Below are 8874 nucleotides of genomic sequence, written 5' to 3'. Positions count from 1 at the left end.
GCCCCTTTACTTTCAGTGCAGCAAACTCTCTCCAGAAGTTCAGTGAGGATCTCTGAATGATCCAATGTTGACCTAAATGACTAATGATGATAAATACAATCCACCTGTGTGTAATCAAGTCTCCGTATAAATGCACCTGCACTGTGATAGTCTCAGAGGTCCGTTAAAAGCGCAGAGAGCATCATGAAGAACAAGGAACACACTAGGCAGGTCTGAGATACTGTTGTGAAGAAGTTTAAAGCCGGATTTGGATACAAAACGATTTCCCAAGCTTTAAACATCCCAAGGAGCACTGTGCAAGCGATAATATTGAAATGGAAGGTGTATCAGACCACTGCAAATCTACCAAGACCTGGCCGTCCCTCTAAACTTTCAACTCATACAAGGAGAAGACTGATCAGAGATGCAGCCAAGAGGCCCATGATCACTCTGGATGAACTGCAGAGATCTACAGCTGAGGTGGGAGACTCTGTCCATAGGACAACAATCAGTCGTATATTGCACAAATCTGGCCTTTATGGAAGAGTGGCAAGAAGAAAGCCATTTCTTAAAGATATCCATAAAAAGTGTCGTTTAAAGTTTGCCACAAGCCATCTGGGAGACACACCAAACATGTGGAAGAAGGTGCTCTGGTCAGATGAAACCAAAATTGAACTTTTTGGCAACAATGCAAAACGTTATGTTTGGCGTAAAAGCAAAACAGCTCATTACCCTGAACACACCATCTCCACTGTCAAACATGTTGGTGGCAGCATCATGGCTTGGGCCTGCTTTTCTTCAGCAGGGACAGGGAAGATGGTTAAAATTGATAGGAAGATGGATGGAGCCAAATACAGGACCATTCTGGAAGAAAACCTGATGGAGTCTGCAAAAGACCTGAGACTGGGACGGAGATTTGTCTTCCAACAAGACAATGATCCAAAAGATAAAGCAAAATCTACAACGGAATGGTTCAAAAATAAACATATCCAGGTGTTAGAATGGCCAAGTCAAAGTCCAGACCTGAATCCAATCGAGAATCTGTGGAAAGAACTGAAAACTGCTTTCACAAATGCTCTCCCTCCAACCTCACTGAGCTCGAGCTGTTTTGCAAGGAGGAATGGGAAAAAATTTCAGTCTCTCGATGTGCAAAACTGATAGAGACATACCCCAAGCGACTTACAGCTGTAATCGCAGCAAAAGGTGGCGCTACAAAGTATTAACTTAAGGGGGCTGAATAATTTTGCACGCCCAATTTTCCAGTTTTTGATTTGTTAAAAAAGTTTGAAATATCCAATAAATGTCGTTCCACTTCATGATTGTGTCCCACTTGTTGTTGATTCTTCACAAAAAATACAGTTTTATATCTTTATGTTTGAAGCCTGAAATGTGGCAAAAGGTCACAAAGTTCAAGGGGACCAAATACTTTCGCAAGGCACTGTACATTGCAATTTATTGCCCTGGCCACATCTGCTGTCCTCATGTGCCTAAGGCATTTTCACGCAGATGAGCAGGGACCCTGGGCATCTTTCTTTTGGTGTTTTTCAGAATCAGTAGAAAGGCCTCTTTAGTGTGCTAATTTTCATAACTGTGACCTTGAATGCCTACTGTCTGTAAGCTGTTAGTGTCTTAACGACTGTTCTACAGGTGCATGTTCATTAATTGTTCATGGTTCATTGAATAAGCATGTGTTTAAACCCCTTACAATGAAGATCTGTGAAGTTATTTGGATTTTTACAAATTATCTTGGAAAGACAGGGTCCTGAAAAAGTGATGTTTATTTTTTGCTGAGTTTATAACTGCAGTATGCTGCAAATACTGCGTCCAAAATAACACAATTTTTTTACTGGAGTAATTTTATAGTGTAACTGCAGTTAGAGTGCAATATAACTGCAGTACACTGCAGTTATTCTGTCATTACTGCATCCAAAATACCAAAGTCGACTGCAGTTACTGCACTTTTACTGCCATTTCAAAACAGTCCTATTTTTTGTAAGGGTGGTGCTGTGACTGAGCAGTCATTCCACTGGAACAAGGTGGGGGAAGCTCCCTTCTTGATTAGCCGACGTCCAGGTGGAGTTGAAGGCTCCATCAAGTCATCACTTTGGGAATGGCGGCTGCAGACCCTGGTATGGGAGATGTTGAATCTCTCACCTTCAATATTTCTGATCCACTCTTTATTTTTTTTCATCCAGTAAAGGGAAAGTGTGAGAGCCAAACACGGAGGATGTTTCTCAAAATGCATACTACCAATCCCCCGAGTCCAAAAAGTATGTGAAAGTATGTGAAATGGAGGACAGTTCTTGAAAATGTACTCCGTTTGTACACATTTTGAGGCATGCATTGATTCTAGCTTTAACGCAAACTTATCAAAGGGTGTGTTCGTAATTTCACTCTGGTTATCTACTCTGATTTCAGAGCATTATCAGAATAACTGATGAATTAACGAAACTACAACACCCTTGAATATGACCGGTGTCAGTAAACGTTGGCGAAAAAAAACTGCAGCACAGTAGTCACCAACGCTCTAGATAACATGAAAACAGCCTAACCAGCTCTGCTAGGGTGAGTAAAATGGTCAGAGTGAGGTGTTCTCTCATTTGTGTCTGGAAGTAGCTAGCAAGCTAGAAAACTTTAGCCAGTTAGCTTGGGTGCTTAAATGCCGGTGTGCACTCTGAACCCTCCGAGAGCGAAACGCTCTGAATTTTCGAATTGCCAATGTAACACTGAATTTACAAACGCCCGAGCGCACTCTGATCACACTGTGGCAACCCAGAGCTAATTTACAAACATACCCTGTAAACACACCCTATGCACAGAAATATGACCACGAGCATGCGCTGACCAACTGGCAAGTGTCTTCACAGACCTTTTTATCCTCTCCCTGTCCGAGTCTGTAATACCAACATGTTTAAAGCAGACCACCATAGTCCCTGTGCCCAAGAACACTAATGTAACCTGCCTAAATGACTACCGACCCGTAGCACTCACGTCTGTAGCCATGAAGTGCTTTGAAAGGCTGATCATGGCTCACATTAACACAACACAGAAACCCTAGACCCACTACAATTTGCATAGATGATGCAATCTCTATTGCACTCCACACTGCCCTTTCCCAACTGTACAAAAGGAACAACTATGTGAGAATGCTATTCATTGACTACAGCTCAGCGTTAAACACCTCCCTCTGCAACTTGGTCCTGGACTTCCCGGCGGGCCGCCCCCAAGTAGAGGGGTAGGTAACAACACATCCGCTATCAATCCCTATCCCAGTCTGATGTCCCCACATGCTTCAAGATGGCCACCATTGTTCCTGTTCCCAAGAAAGCTAAGGTAACTGAATTAAATTACTATCGCCTGTAGCACTCACTTCTGTCAACATGAAGTTCTTATTGAGACTAGTCAAGGATCAAATCACCTCCACCCTTTCTGCCACCCTAGGCCCACTTCAATTTGCTTACCACCCTAATAGGTCTACAGACGATGCAATCGCCATCACACTGCACACTGCCCTATCCCATCTGGACAAGAGGAATACCTATGTAAGAATGCTTTTCATTAACTACAACTCAGCATTCAACACCATAGTACCAGTACCCTCCAAGCTCATTATTAAGCTAGAGTCCCAGGGTCTCAACCTCCCCTGTGCAATTGGGTCCCGGATTTCCTGACGGGCCGGCTCCAGATGGTGAAGGTAGGAAACAACAACTCCACTTTGCTGATCTTCAACACTGGGGCCCCACAAGGGTGCATGCTCAGCCCCCTCATGTACTCCCTGTTCACCCACGACTGCGTGGCCATGCACGCCTCCAACTCAATCATCAAGTTTGCGGACGACACAACAGTGGTAGGCTTGATCACCAACAATGACGAGACGGCCTACAGGGAGGAGGTGATGGCCCTCGGAGTGTGGTGTTAGGAAAATAACCTCTCACTCAATGTCAGCAAAACAAAAGAGAGGATTGTGTACTTCAGGAAACAGCAAAGGGAGCACCCCCCTATCCACATCAACGGGACAGCAGTAGAGAAGTTGGAAAGTTTTAAGTTCCTCTGTGTTCATATCACCGACAAACTGAAATGGTCCATGCACACAGACAGTGGTGAAGAAGGCGCAACAGCGCCTCTTCAACCTCAGGAGGCTGAAAAAATGTGGCTTGTCACCGAAAAACCATCACTAACTTTTACATGTGCACAATTGAGAGCATCCTGTATCACCGCCTGGTACGACAACTGCACTGCCCACAACTGCAAGGCTCTCCAGAGGGTGGTGCGGTCTGCAGAACGCATCACCGGGGGAAAACTACCTGCCCTCCAGGATACCTACAACACCCGACGTCACAGGAAGGCAAAAAAAGATAATCAAGGACAACAACCACCCGAGCCACTGTCTGTTCACCCCACTTCCATCCAGAAGGCGAGGTCAGTACAGGTGCATCAACGCTGGGACATAGAAATTGAACAGCTTCTATCTCAAGACCATCAGATTGTTTAAACAGCCACCACTAGTGCAGAAAGGAGGCTGCATAGCTACAGACTTGATATCATTGGCCACTTTAATAAACAAAACACTTGTCACTTTAATAATGCCACTTTAATAATGTTTATATATCTCATATTACTCATCTCATATGTATATAATGTATACTGTATCCTTCACTATATATTCTTTACTATCGATTGCATCTTAGCCGCTCTGTCACTGCTCATCCATATATTTTATACTTATATATTCTTATCCCATTCCTTTACTAGATTGTGTGTATTAGGTTTTGTTGTGGAATTTTGTTAGATATTAGGTTTTGTTGTGGAATTGTTAGATATTACTTGTTAGATACTGCTGCACTGTCGGATCTAGCAGCACAAGCATTTTTCTACACTCGCAATAACATCTGCGAACCATGTGTATGTGACCAATAAAATTTGATTTGATTTAGATAAAGGGGGAGTAATCAGTGTAGTGATGAAGTCCAGGTGTGCCTAATGAAGGGCTTCCAGGACTGGTGGTTAGTAAATCGGTGACTTTTGAGCGTTGGAACGGGAGTAGACGTGACAGGTGGTCCCCCCACGGCAGGCACACTCTGAGGGCTCCAATCCGGTGTTCCCAGTCCTGTTTTACTGAGTGAAAGACATATTATGTCAGCAGATGGCGCTGTTGTGCTGAGGCACCAAAGGGCCAAGTACAATAACCCTCCACAATATCTCTCCAAAAGGATTAAACAAAATCACGATAAACCGCTATAGAACTAAGCAAAGGAGTATAATAATATTAAAGAAAAAATAAATGGTAATAGGAAAATAGGGAAGAAATTCAAACAACTCAATGAGTCAAATCAACAAGGCTTGATATGGTAATTAAACCAAGACAAATGAAGAGGCAATGGATAGTGGCAGAAATAACGTGGCAGAAATAACATTATCTGGTATTATCTGGTAATAAAGGCCCATATCTATTGTTGAGAGTTCACATTTTCAATTGTCTTTGTAGTAAGACAATAGTGAAAAGAATAGTTCAGATGCAGAGGATGCTCGGGGGGGGGTGAGCTGTAAAAGCCATTACAATGTGCCAGACCTCCTTATGCTCCTCCCACCGGCCTCTTCTTTTCAGATGTGAGCTGGGAGTGTTCAAGCAGAAAAGTATCTATAATCGACTATGACTTGTCGAGTGCAATCGAAAGGAAATGGCTCTGGTTGTCAGTCCTTACTGGTACGGATGGAATGAGGGAGGTGGGCTAAATATTAGTGGCACTGACTGAATTCAAAATTTAGTTGGTTTCGGCGTGTGGTTTGATGTGGGTGTCTCTTGTGTGTATTTGCAGGTAGTAAGAGTTAGACAAATTATTTTGCCAATCGGCTGTAGTACAACTGTGGCAAAGTTGGTTTGACTCTGGGGACTGTCAATAAATTACCCAATGTAAATGGGACAATCATTTCATGGTGCACATCTTTTAGCTGTGTCATTGAATGCTTTCAATTATTTGTATGAATGTCTGCAAATTATAGTTGGTTTGAGGTTTTTAATTCATAGAAATGTGGAGCTATTGACCGTTTAAAATATTGTCCCATGTACTGTACATTGTGTAATGTACTCATGATCCCTAACTAGCCCCACTGGGATATCGATTCACGTGCAGCTGTGCTCTGAATTGATTACCAACGCTCTAGATAACACGAGTAGGGTGAGTAAAATGGTGTGTCTCATTTGTGTCTGGAAGTAGGTAGCAAGCTAGAAAACTTTTTAGCCAGTTAGCTTGGGTGCTTAAATGCTGTGTGGGGATGATTTAAATAAACCCAACCCACGGAAAACTGTTATGATACCCTTTATTCCCCATGACGTACGAGTTGTTCCTATCTCGCAAATCTCAGTTTTGGATGAGACTGAAATGATCCTATTTACACTTTGTGGTCACTAGAATAAATGTTTCCCACTCATATCGATACCACACAAGCCATTTTCAAAATGAGAAGTTGATTTTTGTAACTGTCTGGGTGAAACCCATAGTAAGTTAAGAAGGTTCTAGTCATATAATGCAATGAAAGAGGGCAGCTTCTAGTCAGATACAGTACCTTCAGAAATGATTCACACACCTTGACTTTTCCCACATTTTCTTGTGTTACAGCCTGAATTTAAAATATTAAACAGAGGCAAAATCGCAGAGCCTGGTTCAGTCAGCTGGGAGATTAATTCACCTTTCAGCAGGTTAATAACCTGAACGTCCAAATCTTCACTGAAGTTGCTTAGAAAGACAGTGAATGTTCCTGAGTGGCCACGTAATAGTTTTGACTTAAAAGTACTTAAGAATCTATGGCAAAACCAAAAATGATCAACAACCAATTTGAAAGAGAACGAAAAATGTTGAAAAGGATAATGGGCAAATGTTGCACAATCCAGGTGAAGAAAGCTCTTAGAAACTTACCCAGAAAGACACAACTGTAATCACTGCCAAAGGTGCTTCTACAAAGTATTGACTCAGAGGTGTGAATAATTATGTAAATGAGATATTTATATATTTCATTTTCAATGCATTTGCAAAAAATGTCTAAGAACATGTTTTCACTTTGTCACTGTGTTATGTGTTTATTATGTGTAGATTCCTTAGATTCTATCCATTTTGAATTCAGGCTGTAACACAAAATGTGGAATAAGTCAAAGGGTATAAACATTTTCTGAAGGCACCACCTCGACAATTAATATACAGGAAAATGGTACAAATGAAGTAAGCTAGGCCACACGTCCTCAATATTATTCCATTTTATTTAATGAAGTTTATATCATCATTCATGAGTGAAAACAATACAGATACAGGCCCAGGACTTTGAGTTTCAGATTCAGATCAAGAGCTTAGGTACCAAGGCCCACATCAGGCCCAGTTTCATCAGCCCCACTATACTAATCTTATATATACGGTCATCATCTCTGCTGGTGCAATTTGTCAACCATAGAGCAGATTACAGAGATGCATTGATAGCATTTCGTAAATGTATAAATCAACAGCTTGGTATGGGTCTTGTCAGGATTTGGCCAGGGTTGTTCCGGGTTTTGGTCACTAGATGCCCCCATTGTGCTTTTTGACCTCATGTTTTTTCCCTTGTTCCCCATTATTATTTGCACCTGTGCCTCGTTTCCCCTGATTGTATTTAAACCCTTAGTTTCCCTCAGTTCTGTGCTCTGTGTTTGTATGTTAGCACCCGGCCCTAGTGTTCTGTGTATTCTTGTCGATTCCGGTGGATGCTCTTGTGGAATTCTGTTTTTGTTTTTGAGTATCTCTTAAGGCTTTTTTGTGCTATTCCTACCACCTTTTGGATTTGCCATTTTTTGTATTGAAGGACTTCTCCTTTTTACTTTATTAAATACACCGTCTTAAGTACTGCTGTGTCTGCCTCATCTTCTGGGTTCTGCTGACTATTCGTGGCTCAGTTGGTTAAGTGACTGTTTCTCACTCCGGAGACCCAGGTTCGTAACCGGGTCCTGACAGGTCTCTTGGAAGATTAAGCCATGATGTCACGCCCTGGCCTTAGTATTCTGTGTTTTCTTTATTATGTTGGTTAGGCCAGGGTGTGACATGGGTGATTTATGTGTCTTGTTTTGTCTAGGGGTTTTGTAGTCTATGGGGTTGTGTTCAGTTGAGTGTGCTAGGTAAGTCTATGGTTGCCTGGAGTGGTTCTCAATCCGAGGCAGGTGTTTATCGTTGTCTCCGATTGGGAACCATATTTAGGCAGCCATATTCTTTAGGTATTTTGTGGGTGATTGTTCCCTGTCTCTGTGTTTTGCACCAGTGAGGACTGTTTTGGTTTCTCCATGTTTTCTTATTTAGTATAGTGCTCACGTTTTCATCTTTCATTAAACATGTTTATAAATAAACACGCTGCATTTTGGTCCTCCTCTCCTTCCCAGGAAGAAAACCGTTACAGATGATAATATTGCATAGTTCATATGGGTCACATGGCACTGTTTGGCGAAAAGTACATTCTGTCCTGCACATTTGAAGATCTTAATTTTCAACTTGGGAAAGGAAATCTGTGGTTGTGTAAAGTTATGTAAACCCAGACATTACATTGGGCCGACCGCTGGGCTTGTCGACATTCTTTGATGGCCTGGGCCCAGTTTTTCTGAAGTTATCTGGATTTTGCCTATTGGATAGGATTAAATGATTAGAAAGATAATGAATAGAACGGACAAATCAATGACTTGAATGGGGACTTCCATTCTATTCATTGCATTTCTATGTATTGAGTCCTATTCGATAGCTGAAATCCGGATAGGTAACTTTTGAAAATCCGGGCCAAGATGATATGTAAATCCCAAACATGTGATGTGCCATCCAACTCATCGTACGAACACAAACAGTTTAGACAATATTTCTACTTGTCATTATTTCTACTTGTCAATATTTCTAC

General features: G+C 41.9%; 1 long non-coding RNA gene across 1 annotated transcript; it reads left to right on the top strand.

Annotated features, from left to right (window-relative positions):
- Positions 1–1388: 1388 nt before the first annotated feature.
- LOC135542334 (uncharacterized) lies at positions 1389–8352 on the top strand. The gene is made up of 2 exons (XR_010456049.1): positions 1389–3312; positions 3452–8352. It is a non-coding gene; the product is annotated as an uncharacterized LOC135542334 (long non-coding RNA).
- The last annotated feature ends 522 nt before the right edge of the window (positions 8353–8874 follow it).

The sequence above is a fragment of the Oncorhynchus masou genome, chromosome 6 (genome assembly GCF_036934945.1).
Source record: "Oncorhynchus masou masou isolate Uvic2021 chromosome 6, UVic_Omas_1.1, whole genome shotgun sequence".
NCBI classification, from domain to species: Eukaryota; Metazoa; Chordata; class Actinopteri; order Salmoniformes; family Salmonidae; genus Oncorhynchus; species Oncorhynchus masou.
The sequence above is the reverse complement of the archived record's forward strand: the minus strand, read 5'-3'. Positions and strand labels throughout refer to the sequence as shown.